The 22,172-nt window shown below is 40.7% G+C and overlaps 1 long non-coding RNA gene across 1 annotated transcript in view; it reads left to right on the top strand.

Annotated features, from left to right (window-relative positions):
- LOC140805926 (uncharacterized) overlaps nucleotides 1-22,172 on the top strand; it is a 42,382-nt gene that overhangs the window by 11,462 nt on the left and 8,748 nt on the right. The window lies entirely within an intron of this gene.

The raw sequence follows: 22,172 nt of genomic DNA, 5'->3' as shown, positions 1-22,172 counted from the left end.
GTGCAAACTCTTCCAAAACTCTGAGGTAAATCTAGGGTCACGATCAGACACAATCGACATAGGGACACCGTGAAGTCTAACAATCTCTGCTATATAATCCTCGGCATACTGGTTCATGGAATACGTCGTCTTGACTGGAAGAAAGTGCGCTGACTTGGTCAATCGATGAAGAATAACCCAAATGGAATTGAAACCCTTCTGCATCCTGGGAAGACCAATCACGAAATCCATCGTAATATGCTCCCACTTCCACTAAGGAATCGGCAATGACAACAATGTCCCAGCAGGTCTCTGGTGCTCAATCTTCACATGCTGACAAGTTAGGCACTGAGAAATAAACACGACAATATCTTTCTTCATACCTGGCCACCAGTAGAGTCTACGAAGATCCTGATACATTTTGGTGCTGCCTGGATGTATCGAATATGGCGCGGTATGAGCCTCTGTCAAGACGTCTCGCCGAATATCATCGCCAACAGGAACACAAATACGGCCTCTGAAAGTCACCAAACCGTCTCCATTCAATCCAAACTCTGAGTTACCCCTCCCCTCAGCTCTAGCTCTCAACTCTGACAACTGAACATCAACAGTCTGCTCTCTACGGATCCTATCCGTCAAAGTAGCCCGAATGACCAACACTGAAAAGCGAGCAATGGTTCCCGGAACTACCAAAGAAATCTCCTCTCTCTGCAAATCCATCAACAACGGCTTCTGAATCAAAGAACTCAAAGAAGAACTCGACTTACGGCTCAAAGCGTCAGCCACAACGTTTGCTTTCCCTGGGTGGTAACTGATAGTCACATCTTAGTCTTTGACAAGCTCTAACCACCTTCTCTGCCGCATGTTGAGCTCTTTCTGCGAGAACAAATACTTCAAACTCTTGTGGTCAGTGAAGATCTCACACTTTTCGCCATACTAATAATGTCTCCAAATCTTCAAGGCGAAAACCACAGCTGCCAGCTCCAAATCATGCGTCGGATAATTCTTCTCATAGTCTTTCAACTGGCGAGAAGCATAGGCGATAACCTTACCTCGCTGCATCAACACTGCACCGAGACCATTCTTCGACGCATCGGTATACACAACGAAATCCTCTGAACCACTGGGCAATGAAAGAACAGGAGCTGTCGTCAACTTATCCTTCAACTCTTGGAATGAACTTTGGCAATCACTGGACCACTCGAACTTCACAGTCTTCCTCGTCAAATTGGTCAATGGCAAGGCGATCTTGGAGAAATCTGAAATAAAGCGACGATAATAACCCGCCAATCCAAGGAAACTGCGTACCTCTGAAACAGTAGTAGAATAGGCCACTTCTGGACTGCCTCTATCTTCACTGGATCAACAGCTATGCCATCTTTCGAAACAACATGGCCTAGAAAAGAAATCCGATCCAACCAAAATTCACACTTCTTCAACTTGGCAAACAACCTCTTCTCTCTCAACAACTGAAGAACAACTTCTGAGATGCACTGCATGAAGCTCTCTGGTCTTGGAATAGATCAAGATGTCGTCGATGAAGACAATGACGAAGCTATCCAAATAAGGCTTGAACACACGGTTCATCAGATCCATAAAGACTGAAGGGGCATTGGTCAGACCAAAAGACATCACAAGAAACTCATAATGACCGTACCTGGTCCGGAACGCTGTCTTAGGGATATCAGACTCCCTAACCTTCAACTGATAGTAGCCAGACCGAAGATCAATCTTCGAAAATACATTGGCACCATGAAGTTGGTCAAATAGATCGGCAATCCGTGGCAACGGATACTTGTTCTTGATCGTCACTTTGTTGAGCTCCCTATAGTCGATACACAGCCGCAAAGACCCATCATTCTTCTTGACAAATAGAACCGGAGCTCCCCAAGGCGAAGAACTCGGATGAATAAAACCCTTGTCAAAAAGATCCTGCAACTGCGTCTTCAACTCCTTCATCTCGGTAGGGGCCATCCGGTACGGAGCCTTAGAAATAGGAACCGTACCTGGAGCTAGATCAATAACAAACTCAACGTCTCTGTCCGGCGGCAAACCCGGCACATCATACTCAAACACATCGGCAAACTCCCTCACAACATCAATATCATCAATATTCAACTTAATCATTCTATCCACATCCACAATAGAAGCCAGAAACACATCACAACCTCTACACATCAACTTCTCAGCCTCAAGACAAGAAATAAAAGGAAGGACCAGCGAAGTACCTGCACTGGCGAGAACTCCTCCCTTAATGCCATCATCTGCAAAGGTCACCGTCTTAGCAACGCAATCAATAACAGCACGATAGGTCGACAGCCAATCCATGCCAAGAATAACATCAAAGGCAACCATCGGAATAACAATCAAATCAGCAAAAACAACTCGTCCTCAATACAAACAGGGCACGCATAAACAATAGACGTCGGGCACAACACGTCCCCCGAAGGCAAAACAACATTGAACTGGAGGGGAAGAACAGAAGGAACTATACCCAAAGATCTCAAAAACAATTCAGACATAAAAGAATGAGTAGCACCAGTATCAATCAAAGTCGTAGCTACTCTGCCTGAAATCAAAATAATGCTAGAGATCACAGAAGAATCATGGTTTATACCTTCCTTGGTCATCGTAAAGATGCGACCCTGCACCTTATCCTTGCTCGCTCCCCTAGGACAATCTTTAGCAATGTGGCCTGCAGTGCCACAACGATAACAACTATGAGTGCCAAATCTGCACTCTCCTCGGTGATGCCTGCTGCACTTAGGACACAGTGGCTTCTCGGGATCAACTGGAACTGACGGTGGTCTAGGACTCGATTCCACCTTTCCCTTCCCTTTAAAACGATCCTTGCCCCGCTGACTCGAACTCTGGCCTCTCTGAGCAATGGCCTGATGTCTCTCCTGCCTCTCTCTGGCGAAATCTTTCTCGTCTTGTTCGGCCAACAACGCCTTCGACATGATCTCTTTGAAAGTCAAAGCTTTGGACATGTTAATATCCCTTCTGATCTCTGCACGAAGGCCTCGAATGAAATGAGCACATTTGTCTTTGTCGTTAGAAGCAATATACAGAGCAAATAGACAACCCTCTTCGAACTTGAGAATGTACTCATCAACGTTCAAGCCTCCCAGACGAAGCTCCAGAAACTCAGTCACCTTTCTAGCTCGAAGTGCGTCGGGAAAGTACTTGTCATAGAACAAATCTGTAAACTCTGACCACTTCAATGTCGAAACATCAACACCAACCTTGGTTGCATTCCACCAGATACGTGCAGCCTTTACCAACATGAATACTGCACAGCTGATTTGGTCTCTGTCTTCGTAGTGGAGATGGTCGAAGATCGCCTCTAGAGCCTTGATCCACTCCACAGCCACTAACGGATCAGTGCTACCTGCGAATTCTGGTGGATCCATCCTCTTGAAAGCAGAAAATACGGCATCAGTGCCAAATGCCTGAGCTACTTGGCCTCTCACTTGTCCTCTACCCTGCCCTGTTCCTTGCAATTGAAGCAGCTGCTGAATCTGCTCGCTATGAACTTTGGCCTGCTCTTTAAGCAACTTGCCGAACTCGTCGACAACTCTCGAGGAAGAACTATCCTCACCCTCTGACGCCTAACGCTTAGGAGGCATACTCTAAAATGTGCTCACAAAAGACATATCAATAAATAACAATGGATAGATGCAAAGAAAACATACCCGGACAGTTGAAAGTAGACGAAGTCATATGCATTGGTCCGAAGAACGGTGCTCTGATACCACTAAATGTGACACCTAGACCCGTTACAATAAAAATACAGCGGAATTTAAAATTTTCTTGAAGGTAGGATGGATTACAATTTCATAACATAAAATCATTTACAAAATATTTGCAACCAAAATAAATACATGATCATTCAAATGACATAACAAAAATACAAAATATCATTCCTATGATCATGTCCAAAAATGCCATCCTTCCAACTTGGTATGCATATGACTTCGGGCCACTGTCACTGTCCTGGTCCGTCACTCTTAGCTGCATCACATGAAAATAACTGAAATGAGTATAAAACTCAGCAAGTGGAACTATTACATAACAATGAACATGGCATACTCTGTAAAACATAGCTTTGAAATCATTAAATACCATCAACTCTGAAACATGAATATCATAGCAATAGCATAACAATGAGATGGTATTTCTCTTTACTCTGGTTGGATTGATATCAATAGTAACTCTGTCTGTGGTGCTCGTATCCCATCGATATAAATCGACAACTCTGAGGGATATAAGCCTATGGTCGTTGATCAACTAATTGCATGCAATCTCTGACTATATATCTATCAATCCAATAAAACATTTGAAACTCTCTTTTGGCATTTATTCAATCACTTTGAAGTCTATACTCTTTGTATTCCCTTTTCAATAATATGAGACATAAAAATGTCCCCAATATACATAGCAATGGAATCAATACATAATCAATAATCAATTGAAGGGAATAACACAATAAAACCTTTGAACACAATACATATATAATCATGTGAGCACAAGGGATGAAATTCCACTTACAAACCACAATAACACCTTGAATCTAACTCTTGGTACACCACCTACAACAATAATCCATAAATAACACCAACATCAACTCAATATCCAAGAATCCAAGTCAAATAATCCATCAAACCAACATAAACAACAAACCCAAATCATCTCTCTTCCAAAACCATGAAATAATCACACCAAAAGCTTATCTTAGCTTCCTAGCACCAAGGAGAACTTCGATCTCTACTCGAAACTCCAACTAAAAGCTTGGATCGAAGATAGGAAATAAAAGAAATGGAGGAAAACCCTTGGTTCTAGAGAGAAAATCGAGATTGGAGAGGAAAGAATGAGGAAGAGTAAAGCTAACCACTCCAATAAAGTACTAAAAATCTCGCCCATACCTCAATAATGCATGACCGCGGGTGCGCTGCCAACAAGCACCGCGGGTGCGCTAAGCTCTCGGCAATCCAAACAGTTCCCTGAAAAATACGACCGCGGGTGCGGTCCTGCAAATACCGCGAGTACGGTGCTCACCGCGGGTGCGGTACAAACATCACCGCGGGTGCGGTGTACTCACGGCCAAACCACCAAAATCCAACAATTAAGATCGCGGGTGCGGTCCTCTCCAACAGCGCGGGTGCACTCTGGTCACGACCAAGAAACAAAACAATGCAACCAAAATCGATCCGAAACGCTGAAACGAACAACCAACAACAACTACACCTCAAGACAATAATAACCAACAATACTATGGCCCATAAACACAACTCTAAACATCTAATCAAATAACCCAAATAAACATACAAAACTTAAACCGTACCGTACACCGGGCTCGGCTATTACAATGAGATTCTTGACTTGATCCTTATATCCGAGCATATTGCATTTTGCATGCATCATACCAGTTTGTATACTCGTATATTCTCGTATTGGGCGATTTTCGCTCACGTCGTTGTTTTCATCTTGGGCACCCCATTCCACGGGACAGGTCTTAGGTTGGACGGTTCGGACGACCAGGGCAGTGGCTAGAGCAGTTGGGTTTTCGGTGGTGATCCAGTGGAGGTTTTCTGTGGTTTATCGTTTTCTCGTTCAGAATTATGTATTTGTTATGGTTGTATTAATGTTTAAGACTGCTAGTATTGTTTTGTTTTCATTTGGGTTGTAAGATGATTAAGTATTTGGTTTCCGCTGTTTAATTGTTTTTATTAAGTTTAATGTTACATGTTTATTAGTTTGTTTAGTAGTGGCTCGGGTAAGGGCGCTACATTTGGTGGTACCAGAGCATGCAAAGATTTTTGGGACATTAGTAATTTTGTTTTGAGGATTTAGAAGTTGATTTTAGTTTCCTTTCAGATGTCAGGAGATGGAAGCAGTCACAGAAATGTGAGACATGGCCGTTATGGCGACGATGAGGCTGGCTGAGAACATCATCATAGAGATCGTGACGGAAGACGTCACCATGATCATGATGAAAGGAGACGTAGGAACCGTGTCAACATTATGGATTTCATGAAGATTGAACCTCCACCGTTGACGGGAGATGAGAATGCTGATGTTGCTGAAGCTTTGGTCGATATCATGGAGTAGTGTTTTAGAGTGTTGCACTATGACGAGGATGAGAAGATGGAGGTAGCTGATTTCATGATTCATGGAAAAGCTCGGAAATGGTGGAAACTTGTTTCTGCCATTCTAGTTCAGCAGCATGGGCGGATTCGTTGGGAACATTTCCATCAGGCCTTCGTCAATCATCACTTTCCGCCAGCTCTTCGCTAGGCGAAGGAGATGGATCTGTTGACCATTAAGCAAGGAGATTTAAGAATTGAGGATTATCAGAAGCGTTTTACGGATCTGTTGCCGTAGGCTCCTCATATCAGTGAGAATTTTGCAGCAAAATATTATCACTTTTTGAATGGTTTGAACAAGGAGATTTTTGATCGGGTTTCTGTCTGTGACTATCCTACTTCGTACGAAGGATTAGTGAATCGTTTTCGTCAAGCCGAGATCAGTATTGCTAGGAGGAAGGCTATGCAAGCTAGCAAAAGTTCTAGTTCGTTGGGACCAAGGGGTCAGTCTTTCAAGAAGTCTGCATCTTCTTCTTCTTCCGGTTCAGGAGGGGTGCACAGCTTTGGTAGGAAAAAGATGCAATGTGTTCACTGCGGAGGAAATCACCAGACGGAGAATTGTCGAAGAGCAACAGGTGCTTGTTTCAATTGTGGTGGTTTTGGTCACATGAAGAGGGATTGCCCTAATTTGGAGAATCAGAGTGGAGGCGGAGGTTCTATGACAGGCTCTTATAGTGGAAAACAGTCTGAGGCCACTGTACAACAGAACGGTTTTCCTGCTCAAGGTTCTCGTCGTGGAGGAATATCGCAAGGATCTCAGCAACGCCCACGAGTTCAGGGGCAAGTGTTTGCCTTGAACCAAGAACAAGCTGAGGAGCATAATTAGAGAGTCATTGCAGGTAATTTTCTTTTACGTGGTATCCCTGCATATGTATTGATTGACACTGGGGCATCGCATTCATTCATAGCATCAATGTTTGTTAAGAAGCATAAACTACCCTACGTGTCATTAGATGTTTTGATGTCGGTGTCTACACCGATGGGACAAGAGGTTTTAGCTAAGCGACTTGTAGTAGACTATTTGCTAGAGTTTGAGGGAAAATACTTGTCTTCCAATTTGATGATATTGGCTATGGAAGATTTCGATTGTATTATGGGAACCGACCTTTTGACTAAGTATAGAGCGACGGTAGATTGTTATCAACGTCACGTTCAGTTTCTTCCAGAAGGAGACGAGAATTGGTTCTTCTTTGGTGAGGGGGCTCGACATCCAATGCCAGTAGTGTCTGCTGTAAATGCACAACGGGCTTTAGCGAAAGGAGGATAAGGATATCTCATTTATGTTGTTGATGTATCGAAGGATGTAATCGACGTGAAGAACATTCCAGTTGTCGATGAATTTCCTGATGTTTTTGTAGAACCCGAAAATCAGATTATGTATAAGCCATGCATAATTGCTACTATTTAAATTAAAAATGAATATTTTATATAAATATGAAGTGTTTTAATTATTTTAAAAGTAGATATTTAGTTTTATCTTTTTAAGATAAATACGCGAGGCCGGACTGGAGTTTGGAGATTAGAGATACGATTAATAATAAAAAAAATATTCCTAAATTTAAATGAAGTCAAGGAATAATTTTTAAAGAAATAGAATGTTTTAGAATTTAATTTAATTAATTGGAGATAAATTATTAAATAAGTTCTTTTAGGTTCAATATTTAATTAAAGTTTAAATTAAAATATGTAAGATAGTGGGGGATAAATTAACCTAGGTATAATATATTTAAGAAATTAAACATAATATTTTAATACTTAATTAATAGGTCAAGCATGCCATGCAAGATTCTATCCTAAATAAAATTGTTAATGTACTAGAATATATATAATGGATGATTAAAACCTTCATCAATTAAAATACAAGAGTTAAACAATAACATACCATGCAAATTAGTAATAATTTTGGATCCAACATTTAAAATATTTCAAAGGTTTGGTAACTCTCCATTCAAACCATTCCTAATTGCACTTCATGGAGTATTCATTTCCCATTTTAATTCACTAATAAGTAGTAATTTAAACACAATATTACACCTCACTTTCCTCAACTAATTACCTTAACAAATAACGTGTTTAGGCAACAAATATAAAGATAAACCAACGGCAGCAAGGGTAGGAGAAACAAATTCAAATCCATTCCACTTCTTGACTTGTAACCTCCACCTTAATACACTTCAATACCCATTTAACACCCCTTGAATCTTCACCTTCAGAACTTACAGCCATAAGCTTTGAAAATAGCAGAGAACCAACAGCAAAAACAATCGTGATCAGCAGCAGAAACAAGAGAAGAAAATCCAACTCTGACTCCGCCGCACGTATTCGTCGTAGTGATTTGTTTTGTGTCAAAACAAATTTCAGGCATGTATATATTAGTTCTTTGCTCTTCAATCAAGTTATAATAGATATTTTAAATCAATATGTGATCAAGGTTTGGGAGGAAAAATGAAATATAGCAGCAACATCTTTGAAAAAAAAAAAAAATCTGCACAGATTCTTGTTTTGTCTTATGTTTCATTTGAGATGTTTCTTATGATTTCAGAAGGTTGGTCGATCCCAGGCAATCAAAGCTGCATCCAGACATCATTTAGGGTGTGTTAGATGATTTTTGGTCCATTAAATTATGTCCATACACTCAGAAACAAGAAAATGACAGCAACATTCCCCTTAAGTGTAGAGTGGGTTCACGATTTTCTGTCTTTGAGTTGTTTGAAGGGTGTTCGAATCTTGGCTGTTCTAGAGACTATAGCCATGATTAGAACCCTCCCTTATCATGTTTAGGATGTGACCAAGGCAGTCATTCCATGCTTGGTTCATGGTCCATCAGATTTTTACAGCAATATAGCATGTGACCCACAGTTTCAAAAGTCTGAAATTTTAGGTGAAGGAGTTTCGGTTTTTGGGAGATGGATGGATTGTGGTTGTCTTTTAGCCCATAACCACGGTTTATACAACACTCCATCATGTATAGATTGAGCCAGGGTCGATGAAATGGCCACTGGAACGACACAAGACGGTAAAACAACTAAATACATTCCACTGCATAGAATTAGTGCTCTCGGTTGATACCTTCGGTTGTCTTAGGTAATGGCTTGGTTTGTGGTTGGTTTTTAGCCCTTAGCCATGGTCCAAGTCATGCCTTAGGATGTTGGTAAGGGTCTCAAGCCAATGTCCAATTATTTCAGAGATATACCTCACGCACACACAACAGCAACCGCTGTAATTTTCTGTTCTTGACATCAACTTTAGGTTGCGGTTTTCGTGGTGGTTTGAGTTCTAGATTGGCTTTTAGCCCATGGACTTGGACTGGACAGTACCTCAATGAGTTAGGAAGATCATGTGTTTGGCCGTTTGTGATTTGGTCGAGTTTAGAGGTCATACGAGAATTTACGGTGAAAGGTGCCAAAATGACTCTCGAAAGAGTGTTTTATGTTTTTGGATTCCTTACACCTATTTTCGTGTTTTGCAATTCTTATGCATGTTTTCAGTATGTTTGGGGTATTTATAATTATGGTTAAACGTCGGTTTAATTTTGGTTCAGGTTAGTACGATACCATGATTAAAAATCAAGTGGTTGGTCCTAATAGTCTTATTTTTGGTTCTATTGTTGAGTTTTTGGTTCTATTGGTAAGTTTTTGTCAAGTCAAGATTTATTGCAAGTGTCACATATTAGAATTAAGTCGCAGCAAGCCTGTGAACGATTCAACTCATCCGGTAAAAATAAGGTTATAATGATATTATGTGCGTAAAAATATAAAATGTTTATTTTTGAGATATATGCTATATGTCTTATGGCCACCTTATGCTTATGGGTTTGGAAGTCGGTAGGCGCAACCGAGGACCTCTCCGCCCGGTGACTTACGACCGGTTTATGATTATGTATGGGTACAGACATCCAGTCCAAGGGCTGTGATTGATCTCTACCGCCCTGTATACTGTGGTTTAGTCTGATCAGGCGCTTACGTTATGTTATGGGCCACTAGCTTAGAAACATTATCTCTACCAGAAAATTATGATATGTTATGACAGAGCTCTAGTGAGCAAAGCTTTTACGTATGATTTTCAGATATGTACGTAGTTATAATTATTCATTATACAATTTTCACCGTACGCTTTACGATACTTTATTTTTACGTTGCATGCGATTTTATGATATATTTACTTGTTATTCACGATATACATGTTGAGTCTTTAGACTCACTAGACTTGATTGTTTTAGGTATTGATGAGTCCGAGACTGCGGGCGGAGACCAGTGAGCGATCTTGGGACAACAGTAGTAAACCCGAGGACCCCATGATTTAGTTTATGCACCTTTTATTATTCAAACTGAGATTTTTTAATACGTTGGATTATTTTTAAGTTGATGTTTACGTTGGATTATTTTTAAATTGTTGATTGAAAACAATATTTTCTTCTCCTGTTAATTTAAAGTTAAAGTTATTTACATGTTTATTTTAATTAAATGAGACAAGATAATTATTTATTTAGAAAATTTTTAATAATTCCGCAAAATTATGAATACGAAATACGGGCCTTTACAGTTTTCCTCGATGAAATTCCTGGATTTCCTCCGGAGAGGGAAGTAGAAGTGGAGATAGAGTTGGTACCAGGAACCGCACCTATCTCCAGAGCGCCTTATAGATTGGCACCAACAGAGATGAAAGTGTTGAAACAACAGTAACAAGATCATCTTGACAAGGGGTACATTAGACCTAGTGTGTCTCCTTGGGGAGCACCAGTGTTGTTCGTTAAAAAGAAGGATGGGTCTATGCGGCTTTGAATAGATTATCGACAGTTGAACCGAGTAATAGTCAAGAATAAATATCCGTTACCATGGATTGATGATTTGTTTGATCAACTGCAAGGGACTTCAGTGTACTCGAAGATCGATTTACAGTCTGCATATCATCAACTTTGAGTTCATCAACGTGATATCCCTAAGACTGCATTTCGAACAAGGTATGGGCATGAAGAGTTTCTAGTGATGCCGTTTGGTTTGACGAATGCTCCAGCAGTAACCTTAAGGAATCACCAACTGTATGCTAAGTTGAACAAGTGCGAGTTTTGGCTCGACAGAGTTGTCTTCTTGGGACATGTTATATCCAAAGATGGGATATCAGTGGATCCTAGCAAGATTGAAGCAATGTTGAGTTGGTCACGACCGGAATCAGCTTAAGAGATAAAAAGTTTTTTTAGGTTTGGCAGGTTATTACCGGAGATTCATTTCAGGATTTTCTCAGATTGCCAAACCATTTACTCAACTGATATGTAAGAATGTGCAGTTCGAATGGACTCATGATTGTGAAAATAGTTTCAATGAACTGTGTCGAACGTTTGACAACTGCACCAGTTTTAGCTTTGTCATCTGGATCAGAAGGGTAGATTGTGTACACTGATGCATCACTTCAAGGACATGGGTGCGTTTTAACCCAGAATGGTCATGTGATTGCATATGCATCTAGACAGTTGAAGAAGCATGAAGAAAATTATCCAGTTCATGATCTGGAATTGGCAGCGATTATGTTTGCTTTGAAGATCTGTCGACATTATCTCTACGGAGAGAGTTTTGAGATCTTTACAGATCACAAGAGTTTGAAGTATATCTTCACTGAAGTAAAGTTGAATATGCGCCAAAGAAGATGGATGAATTTGTTAAAGGATTATGATTGCGAAATCAAGTATCATCCAGGATCAGCGAATCTTACAGCTGATGCTCTTAGTCTCAAGGTGAGATTATCTGCACTTCAGACAAGTTTCATATCAAGTGTAATTCAAGATTGTTGTTCTCTGGGATTTCACTTCCGTCATAAGAAAGGAATGGAACACATTCGAGTAACGAGCATTTTATCTGAACTGATGTTGTATGCCAAAATCAGAGAAACTCAGTTTTCTAATCCGAAGGTGGAAAAGTTAGCAAGGTTAGCTAACAGAGACAACACATCTGGCTTTGTGTTCCAAACAGATGGAATCTTGTGTCTGTCAGGAAGAATCATAGTTCCTAGAAGATTCTAAATTGAGAGACGAGATTTTATCTCAAGCTCATAGGAGTAAGTTGAGTATCCACCCTGGAAGCATGAAAATGTATAAGGATTTGAAGACCAAGTTTTGGTGGAAAGGTATGAAGAAAATTGTTTACCTGTTTATAGCCAAGTGTTTGGTTTGTCAGCAAGTGAAAGCTGAACATCGACGACCAGGAGGATTACTTCAGAATCTTCTTATCCCTAAGTGGATCATGTAACGATGGATTTTGTCACCCACTTGCCACTGTCTTCGAAGAATTGTGATGCAATTTGTGTTGTTGTGGACCGACTGACTAAGTCAGCACATTTCATTCCGTATAGTCGGGAATATAGTTTCGATCGCATGGCAAGATTATAAATCCAAGATATTCTTAAATATCATTGTGTGCCAACAAGTATAGTCAGAGACAGAGATCCACACTTTACCTCAAGGTTCTGGGGATGTTTTCAAAAAGCGTTGGGGACGACATTGAGTCTGAGTACTGCCTATCATCCAGAGACCGATGGTCAGTCTGAGAGGACTATTCAGACTCTCGAGGACTATTTAGACACTCGAGGACATGTTGCGTGCTTGTGCTTTGGATTTTGGACCAGCATGGCATGATCATCTGCCGCTTGTAGAGTTTGCATATAACAATAGCTACCACAATAGGATTGGTATGGCTCCGTTTGAAGCATTGTATGGTAGACGTTTTCGTACTCCATTGTTTTGGGACGAAGTAGGAGAACGAAAAGTGCAAGGACCTGAATTAGTGCAACAAGCGATTGACGTAGTGGAATTGATCAAGAAGAGGATTAAAACTGCACAAGATCGTCAATCGAGTTACGCGAATACCAAGCATAGACCTCTACGATTTCAGTCATGGGAAAACGTTTTCCTTAAAGTTTCACCATTCTGCAGGGTGATGAGATTTGGACTCAAGGGAAAATTAGCCCCAAGATTCATCGGACCTTTTGAGATCTTGGAATGTGTTGGAAATTTGGCATATCGATTGGATTTGCCGCCGTATCTGTCCAGCATTCATAATGTCTTTCATGTATCGTTGCTACGAAGGTATGTAGCAGATGAATCACACGTTCTTGGTCCGACAGATTATCAACTTGAAGAAGACTTGACTTATGTCGAACAGCCGCTTTTAATCCTGGGTAGGAAAGAGAAGAAGCTCATAAACATGACTATTCCACTTGTTCTAGTGCAATGGCAACGTCGAGGTACTGCAGAAGCGACTTGGGAGTTAGAGAGTCATATGCACTCAGAGTATCCTCATTTGTTTTGAGTTGTATTTTATTCAGTTGTATTGTACTTCAGTTTTGATTTCGAGGACGAAATCTTTGTAAGGAGGGGAGGATGTAATAACCCGAATCTTTGTTATGAATGAAGTATTAATTAAGAGATAATTAATGAGTTGTTAATTAAGTTTTAAGGAATTGATAAATCGGGATCAACTTGTTGGTATCCACCGAATTTAAAAAGGGATAAACCGATCTACTTCGGATTACATTATCTCGAGAAATCCAACTAGACCAATGATATTCTGACACGTGGCAGATAATATTGATTCGGATTTTCTGAAATAGTCCGGATGCAGGCTATAATGAAAGCCGATTCTTTTGTTTTCTTCACCGCATTCTTCCAAGAGATTTCTAGTTGTACCTTAAGTTTTTTAGCCAGTTTCTAGGGCACTTTGATGTCGGGAAGTTTCGGATCTAGTGTCGACTCGAGGAGGGTCGGTGAACTGAGATCGAGACATCATCAACGGGCTGACGATGAACGCAGGTATAATCTTAAATCCTTGGATAGTGATTTAAGGATCATTAGGGAGATCTTTGTAGCATGTTTGATCTAGTTTGTTAGTGATTTCATTATGTTGATATTGTCTAGGTTCAGAGCTTTCTGTCAGATTGTTTTAGTGAGGTACGTGATGTACTGACTGAAATATCCAAGCATAGTATACACACTTATATGCTGCATATTTATCTGTTGCATGATACATGTTTTACTGCTTTGGCATATTATGCATGACATATCATGTTGAGCCTGATATCTTTTGAGATATACCTCATTTGTTGGGGCCGCTCAGCCCTATTTTGTATTGTGGACGATGGGGCATCGAGAGCTACAGTGTCCGACGGGATCCGCGGGCTTTGATGACCTGGAAATTACGGGTCCACGTCTTGATGATGAGTGTGGGAGCCAAAACATTCCTATGGAAGATCAGAGACTACACACTCAGGCGCCTCTAGACTGAGCATTAGATTCTTGACTTGATCCTTGATATCCGAGCATATTGCATTTTGCATGTATCATATCAGTTTGTATATTCATACATTATCGTATTGGGTGATTGTCGCTCACGTCCTTGTTTTCATCTTGGGCACTCGATTCCACGGGATAGGTCTTAGGTTGGACGGTTCAGACGACCAGGGCAGTGGCTAGAGCAATTAGGTTTTCGGTGGTGATCCAGTGGAGGTTTTCTGTGGTTTATCGTTTTCTCGTTCAGAATTATGTATTTATTATGGCTGTATTAATGTTTAAGACTGCTGTTATTGTTTTGTTTTCATTTGGGTTGTAAGATGATTAAGTATTTGGTTTCCGCTGTTTAATTGTTGTTATTAAGTTTAATGTTACATGTTTATTAGTCTGTTTAGCAATAGCTCGGGTAAGGGCGCTACAGGAAATCACAAGAGTCCAACATATATTTGCTCTACAATTTTTATGTGATCGGTGATCACTTTTGTAGGAGCTTTTCGTGTGAGCTTTTTGGTGTGACTACTTCGTGAAGCCGGCAGAGGAGCGCATACATAGAAGAAAAATACAAGAGCCGAACTGTCACGCCCCGAGTCCGAAGCATCGGTGACATCCGGCATTGTTTAACAATTAAATTGAAAACAATAAAGCCTCGTATCGAATCAAACCAGTCTTTTTCATAAATGAAATATTGTCTTACAATGACAAAGGAATAAAATACATCAGAGTTTCTAATAGCGGAAACGAAAGAAAAGTAAAATGTTGAATTCTGATCTTGATCTCTGATTCACCAACCCCAGAAAGCATCTTGCTCTTCCTCATTCAGTTGCTCCTCATTCTTATCTGAAATTTGTAAGGGGTGAGTGTTTTGGGAAACACTCAGCAAGTGGGGGTCGATCGATTCCAAAGATACATATAGAACTTAATTCCTTAAAACATTTCTTTAACATACTTTCAAAACTAATATTCTTAACTTGGCACAACGGAAACGAACGAATAAGAGACATAACTTATCAAATGATTAAGAGCAAAACAGAAGCAATACATATCCTTTCAATTCGGAACAGAACATATCAGAACAAACAGAACACTGTTACTCATCTCATTTCCATGGTCAAATTGTCCCCAATATGTTAGTCCTCTAAGGGGTGAGGCCAGAACATGGTTTTATACCCACCAATGGGGGCCGAACAGAACATGGTTTTATACCCACCAATGGGGGCCGAACAGAACTACAATTCTCGTTCCATTTCAAATTGACTCGTAACAGTGCAAACAGAATTCAGACTTTTCCAGACGGAATTTATCGGAGTTTCAGATTTTCAAAGTTGAACAGAACTTAACAGAATTGCAGATAGACACAGCGGAATCAAAGAATTCGAATAATAAAAGGAAACACATAATCGATCGAATATTCAAAAATAACACATAAGGTTTTTCGAAAATTTGGACACACATAATAATAAGTCGTGTCATTCATATGCAAGATTTAAAAATACAACAAAATACTTAGTCAAAAGCCCACTTACAGTAGTTGAAGGTTGATTCGAAATCACCAACTTTGGCGCGAACTTGCTTCTCGGACTTTTGGCAGCACTTCGGCGTAACTCCTACAATTACTGTCTTCGCTTTGGCAGAACTTCGACGTGATTCTTTTTAATAACTGCACTGCACGAAATCCCTTCCTTTTCTCCTTGCTTGCTTGACCGAAATTTGAGAGAGTAAGGGGGAAGGGGAAAGCCGAAACCTTGCTTGGTTTTTGAAGCACCTTTCCATCAATTTTGGGGTAGTATTTATAGGCCACACTTTGCCCCTTGGCATACCATTTGGTCGACCACTTGGTCTCCAAGAAATGGATTAATTGTGATCATTAAGGTGGTCAAAGACTAGTAAATTCTCAAGCTCCATACCAAGCACCAAAAGCCATCTCTTGCATCATTATTGTGTCTTGATCTCTTAGCTCATCCCTTAGCTTTTCCATGGATTTCTTCAAAGGTTATTTCTTGCACCATTATCTTGTCCAAAACTTTAGCTTATCTTTTAGCTCCATTTGTGGTCTTGTTAGGACAAGCTTGGTTGAGCTTCTTCGAGCTGGAAGATTGCATCCTCGAGCTGAGGTTTTACTCTTCCCGTGAAAACTCTTCGATGATTGCCATTACTTGTAGCTTGGACTCCGGTTGAGCTAATCCTCGAGCTTTGAAGTTGCTTCCTCGAGTTAAATTTAATGAAAATCCTAGTTAACATTCAAGTTATCTATTTGGAATGAAAATTTCCGAGCTTAGTTTGAGTTAAACTTCAAGTTCGTATTACTTACTTGATTTGCTTTGGTCGAAATTTCCGGGTTCTCACATCCCTCCCTCCTTATTGAAAGTTTCGTCCTCGAAACTTGCATTAGCTTGATCATTAAAATAGATGAGGGTATTGCGACCGCATCTTCTCTTCAAGTTCCCACGTTGCCTCTCTTTCGGTATGATTTGACCATTGTACCTTGACATAGGGAATGGTCCGGTGTCGCAATACTTGGTCTCTAGTGTCCACTATTCGGATAGGGACTTCTTCATATTTGAGTTCTTCGTTCAGATTACCTTCGATCATTAGAGGCGTAACTTTAAGTACATGGTTCGGGTCCGGGACATATTTTCGTAGTTGTGAGATGTGGAAAACGTTATGTATTCTGGACATCTCAGGCGGTAACGCCAATCGATAAGCCAATGTTCCCACTTTATCCAGTATTTCGAACGGTCCCACATATCTTGGGTTCAACTTGCCGGATTTGCTGAACCGAACCACTCCTTTCATGGGAGAAACTTTGACGTACGCTTTTCCTCCGATTTCTAGTTCCAAAGGCCTTCTTTTCAAATCAGCCCAACTCTTTTGTCTATCCTGAGCTGCCTTGAGTCTCTCTTTGATTATGGCTACTTTATCGACAGTTATTTGAATGAGCTCTGGCCCGGTGATAGCTTTTTCTCCGACTTCATCCCAGTATAAGGGCGATCTACATTTTCGACCATACAGTGCCTCGTACGGAGCCATTTCGATGCTACTGTGGTAGCTATTGTTGTAGGCAAATTCAATTAACGGTAACTGCTCACTCCAATTTCCTTGAAAATCCAATGCACATGCTCTCAACATGTCTTCAAGGGTCTGGATTGTCCTCTCAGTTTGGCCATCAGTCTGAGGATGATAGGCTGTGCTGAGTGTAACTTTGGTTCCCATGGCCTTTTGAAAACTTTTCCAAAATCTTGACACGAATCTTGGATCTCTATCGGACAATATACTTGCCGGTACCCCATGCAGTCTTACTATATTATCCATATACAGAGTAGCTAACTTATCCAAGTTATAATTCATCCGTACTGGCAAGAAATGGGCAGACTTGGTTAATCTGTCAATGATTACCCAGATTCCGTCATGACCCTGCCTTGATTTTGGTAACCCGACTACAAAGTCCATGGATATATTATCCCACTTCCACTCGGGTATTTCTAATGGCTGCAGAAGCCCTCCAGGTCGCTGATGTTCTGCCTTGACTTGTTGACAGACTAAACACTTTGCAACAAAAACCGCTACGTCTTTCTTCATCCCGTTCCACCAGTAGTTGTTTTTCAAATCCCTGTACATTTTGGTGCTTCCCGGGTGCACTGAAAATCTTGATTTATGTGCTTCGGCCATCACCTCTTCTCGAATTCCATCGATGTTTGGCACATATAATCGCCCTTTCATCCAAAGGATACCATCTTTATCAATTTGAAATTCTGGAATCTTTCCTTCCTGAATTTGTTCCTTTATTTTGAAGATGTTGGTATCTTGACTTTGTTTTAGTTTGACAGTCTCTTGGAGACTTGGTTGCACTGATAATGACGATAAGCACACTTTTCCAGGGTTCCTCCGACTCAATGCATCTGCCACTTTATTTGCTTTGCCCGGATGATAGCTGATTACCAAATCGTAATCTTTGAGAAGCTCCATCCACCTTCTTTGCCTCATGTTTAGTTCCTTCTGAGTGAAAATGTACTTAAGGCTCTGGTGATCAGTAAAAACTTCGCATTTTACTCCATAGAGATAGTGCCTCCAGATTTTAAGCGCGAATACGACTGCGGCTAGTTCCAAATCATGAGTGGGGTAATTCTGCTCGTATGGTTTCAATTGTCGTGAGGCATACGCAATTACTTGACCCTCCTGCATAAGCACACACCCTAACCCTCCCTTTGAAGCATCACTGTACACAGTGAAATTCTTACCATCCTCGGGGAGAACTAGTACCGGTGTGGATGCGAGTTTTGACTTCAGAATTTCAAAACTCTTTTCACAATCTTCAGTCCAAATGAATTTCGAATTCTTCTGAGTAAGTTTGGTGAGTGGAATAGCTATTGACGAAAATCCTTCTACAAATTTTCTATAATAGCCTGCTAATCCCAGAAAACTCCTTATCTCTGTCACTGTTTTAGGTTGAGGCCAATCTTTAATTGCCTCTACTTTCTTAGGGTCTACTGACACCCCTTGTTCTGAGATTATATGACCTAGGAACGCCACACTTTTCAGCCAGAATTCACACTTCTTGAATTTGGCATAGAGTTCTTTCTCTCGTAATGTTTGCAAAGTAAGACGCAGATGCTCACTATGTTCCTCCTCACTTGGTGAGTACACCAAGATGTCATCTATGAACACTACCACGAACTTATCGAGATACGGTTTGAATACTCGGTTCATAAGATCCATGAATGCTGCAGGAGCATTGGTTAGACCAAACGGCATTACCGTGAATTCGTAGTGCCCATACCTTGTCCTAAAAGCAGTCTTAGGGATATCTTCTGCTTTGACTTTTAACTGATGGTAACCTGATCTGAGATCAAGTTTTGAGAAAACTTTAGCTCCTTTTAGCTGATCGAAAAGATCATCTATTCTCGGGAGTGGGTACTTATTCTTTACGGTGATCTTGTTTAGCTCCCGGTAGTCGATACATAGTCTCATGCTTCCGTCCTTTTTCTTTACAAAAAGCACTGGGGCTCCCCAAGGAGATGCACTAGGACGAATCTGCTTCTTGTCCAGCAATTCTTGGAGTTGCTCCTTTAATTCCTTCAATTCAGCTGGAGCCATGCGGTATGGTGCCTTAGAGATTGGTGCAGCACCAGGGACCAAGTTGATTTCAAATTCTACTTCTCTATCGGGTATCTCTCCTGGTAAGTCTTCGGGAAAAACGTCTGGAAATTCTTGAACAATTGGAATATCTTCCAACTTTGGAACTTCTTCCTCTTTGGCTTCAGTAATTACTGCCAGATAAATTTCTTCTCCTCCCTTCATGGCCTTCCAGGCTTGCGAGGCAGATAGCAGAGATTTTCTTTCTTTGGATTTCCCTTGATATACGACCTCCCTCTTTGCTGGAGTTTGAAGTCTAATTTCTTTCTTCTGACAGTCTACTATGGCATGGTTTTTAGCTAACCAGTCCATTCCAAGAATGATGTCAAACTCCACCATATTGAGTTGAATCAATTCTACTTCAAAAATTTGTTTGCCGATACAAATTTTACAGTTTCGATGTACTTTGTGAGTTTCGATTATTTTACTAGCCGGTGTTGCTACTCTTAACGGTTCACTAAGAATATCATGCTCAAGTTTAAGCTTCTTAGCATATCTTCTAGACACAAACGAATGGGTGGCACCACAATCAAACAAAGCATATGCAGGCATTTTATTGAGTAAGATGGTACCTGCCACAACTTCGTTGCTATTATCGGCTTCCTCTTGGGTTATGGCATAAACCCGTGCATTTGTCTTGTTTTCCTGTTGTTTGTGGGGCCCCGACCCTTTGTCCTTGTTGTCCGGACAGTCTTTAATTCTATGGCCCACCTTCCCGCACTTGAAACAAGCGCCTGTCTTCCGATAACATTCCCCAGTATGCTTTTGTCGACATGTATCACACCATTTTCCCTCGGTGCTACCAGTACTGCCAGAACTTCCTTTGAAAAATCCTCCGGAATAGTTTGGTTTCTTGAACTTGAGATTATTCTGTGTGGATTGGTTGTTCATCGGCCTCTTATTCTTGTTTTCTTCTTCCCGTCGCTTGATATCGGTTTCTGCGCTCATTGCCGCGCCCATCAAGTCCGCAAAGCTACTTGGTTTGTACACCGCCAGTGCCGACTGAATTCGACTGTTGAGTCCCTTCTTGAAACGGTGCATTTTTAACGTTTCGTCTGACATGACTGTCGGAACGTAAGTTCCCAAATCGTTGAATTTTGACGTGTACTCCATTACCGTCATATCTGGTGACTGTCTGAAATTTTCAAACTCATTCAGCTTTTGTAGACGAAACTCGGCCGGGTAGTATTGTTTTAAGAATTCCCTCTTGAAAATTGGCCACGTGATATCTTCTATTTCTGCTAAAGGTAGCGACACAGTTTCCCACCATTTCCTAGCTCGTTCCTCCAAAAATGGGGTTACAACTTCTACTTTTAACTCTTCCGGTATTTCTAGCAAATGTAGTTGTGTTTCAACGTTCTTGAGCCAGTTGTGACTGACTTCCGGATCTGGGTTCCCATCAAAATTTGGAACTCGATTCCTTCTGAGTGATTCGTAGTGATACTTAATCCCACGTGGCTGAGGTTCTTGGGGTTGTTGGATGGCGTTGGCCAGTGGATTCACAAATCCTTGTAATGTGGCAGCGACGATAGTGGCTATTGCCATCATATCCTCTTGACTGAGGTTTACACCGGGTGGTGGCGGTGGTGGTGGATTATCGTTTTGGTTGGCGTCCCGAGCGTTACGGTTGTTTCGGGGTGGTCTGCCTGCCATCTCCTATAAACACGTATTTTCTTTATTAATTTGTTTGCCACACAATTTAATCAAAGAAATAATTTCATTAATTTTGAAAAGGATTTGCATACAATCAACTAAATCAAATATTCCTCGATACAATCAAAATTTATTCTAAAGTTCTTTTCTCCCTATTCATCTACTACTTCGCCGTCTCCTACTGCCTCGTTAATTTCTTCTTCTTCCATTGGGTTTTCTTCCATTTGCTCCATAAGTTCTTCCATGTTGACCATCTCATTTTGTAGATGCTCGATGTAATTCTGCAGTTGCGTGTTGTGGTGATCAAGGTTGTTCACTTGGTCTTGCAGTTCTTGGATTGTTGATTGGCTTACTTTCTCATCGATTTCTTGTTCTCCAATCTTTTCCTCAAGACGATGTTGAATACTGAGAAGGCCATCACTTCGGATTTGGAGCGTAAGAATCCTATCTTTCGCCTTCTTCAGTTCTTGTTTGGTGATCTCATGCTGTCGTTCCGACTCTAGATGATAAGCAGCGTATCGTCTGACATCATCGCGTAATTTCTTTTCCTCAACTCTGGCTTCCCGAAGGTCTTCCCCTATACATATATTATTTCCATCCAATTGGTAGTTATCTTTCTCGAGCTTATCATTTTTTTCTTTTAGTGACTTAATTTCTGACTCCTTTTCTCGAAGTTGACTCTGAAGTTCATTTATAACGTTTTGGAGGTCCATGTTGTTCCTATAAAAAAAAACATTTTATAGATAAGATACTTATCAAATTTTCTTAATCATGCAATAATATAAGTTGATAGCAAGTTTCAAAATAAGTTGGTACACATAATATTTTTCTCGGTTACAATTTATTCAGATACTTTAATATAATGCTAATCTAGTCGAATAACTCTCCGCTGTCGCTGTCGCGGTCGTCCACAATTACTTCCATAGGTGCCACTTCCTCCTCTGCCATGTTTTCTATCACAAGATGTAAATAGTTGTTCTGATCCTGCA

This window comes from Primulina eburnea, chromosome 11 (genome assembly GCF_022965805.1).
Source record: "Primulina eburnea isolate SZY01 chromosome 11, ASM2296580v1, whole genome shotgun sequence".
Taxonomy (NCBI): domain Eukaryota; kingdom Viridiplantae; phylum Streptophyta; class Magnoliopsida; order Lamiales; family Gesneriaceae; genus Primulina; species Primulina eburnea.
The sequence above is the reverse complement of the archived record's forward strand: the minus strand, read 5'-3'. Positions and strand labels throughout refer to the sequence as shown.